Source organism: Mastomys coucha, unplaced genomic scaffold (assembly GCF_008632895.1).
Source record: "Mastomys coucha isolate ucsf_1 unplaced genomic scaffold, UCSF_Mcou_1 pScaffold23, whole genome shotgun sequence".
Lineage (NCBI taxonomy): Eukaryota > Metazoa > Chordata > Mammalia > Rodentia > Muridae > Mastomys > Mastomys coucha.
The window spans coordinates 46,602,955-46,604,461 of record NW_022196906.1 but is presented as its reverse complement, the minus strand read 5'-3'; the positions used below and the strand labels follow the sequence as shown (position 1 = coordinate 46,604,461).

General features: G+C 36.3%; 1 pseudogene; it reads right to left on the bottom strand.

The window, feature by feature from the left end:
- Positions 1-527: 527 nt before the first annotated feature.
- On the bottom strand, positions 528-708 carry LOC116074184 (annotated as a pseudogene).
- Positions 709-1,507: the final 799 nt, after the last annotated feature.

The following is a 1,507-nucleotide window of genomic DNA, read 5'->3' as shown; positions in this document are numbered from 1 at the left end:
AAAAGGAAGATTATTATGAAATCCAATGAACTTTTTATATCTGTAAACTTTAGCACAGGGGTTGTGAAATGCATTGTAGAGGATTACCCACAATTGAGCCTTGGAGTCAGGGACCTAAATACCCAACAATCGAAGCTGCCAGATAGGCTTGATCTAACTAATTTTTCTTTCAAAGCCTCTGTGCTGGAACCTTGACCCTCAGCTTGCTGATGTTTGGAAGTGGAGAAATTCTGCAATGGGACCTGGTGGGAGGTGACTGGAGTATTAAGTGTGCTGTCTCAGAATTCCTGTGAGTCTCACCCAACCCTTCTTACTCTTCAGTAGAGGCTTGTTACAAAGACCAAGACTGCTCCTTCCTTGCTGTCTGATTTACCATCTGGTCATATGATCTCATACATGTTCCCTCTAGGATACCATCCCTCACGATATGACAGGGCCAAGGATCCCTTTCCATGAGGCAGAACTGAAGATTTTGCCTGAGCCTAAGCCTGAGCCTTCAGACTTCAAATGTACAAGGAAAGCAAATTTCTTCTGATTTATAAAAAATAAAATGCTGTCTTGTGTGTTTGACAACAGCAGAAGAAAACAGACAACTACCCTGTATATTTATTAGACCACTATTAATATGATGAGACACATTTTTTCAATTAGCAATAATCATGCCTCAAATATACCTCATTGGCTACGATACTGCCACTGTGCAAAGCTGACATTTTTAAAATATTTAAAAAATAAGTTCCAATGTACATCAGTTAGTTGCCCACATGTAAGATATGGCTAGCCTAATACATGGATAATTAGAATTCAAAGTTTTTCAAACTTTAGAAAATTATAAATTCACAGATATAAAAATGCTTAGTAAATTCCAAGCATAAGAAATGTGAAAAACCCTTCAAAATAGGACATGATGAGCAAAACAAAAAGCTAAAAACAAACAAAACACAACAAAAACTCTAGAGCAAGCTAGAGCAGGGACAGGAAATCGTTTGTGCTCAAGAATAGAGATTAAGAAGATATTCTGTGAAACACTCTAAGCAGGAATATGGGAAGTCAGATTTCTGTAGAGTTGAGAAGAAAAAACACTTGGAAAAACCGAGAAGATACACAGAATCCCAGAGACAACACAATGTACCTTTGTGAAGTGAGGCTTTACTCGGATTTTAACAAGTAGAAAGAATTCCCTGCTGACAGACCTGAAGGATAAGAAATGAAAGATGAAGATTCATGGATGGATGGAGAGGATGACACCCTGAAACAGAAATGTATCCACACCGAAATGTATCGAAACAGAATGTATTGAAACATAAAAATATCAAAACATAAATGTATCAAAGTGAAGGCCAAATAACAACTTATAGGAATGTACATTTCCTTTTTGTTTATTTCTCTCTAAATAACAACAACAGCAGAAAAACAAAATAAGTTTATAACACTAGATTGAAAAACAGGACACTTAGTTTTTCAGTGTAACTAAAGTAAAACTTTGCTGCTATAACTGTGCTATATT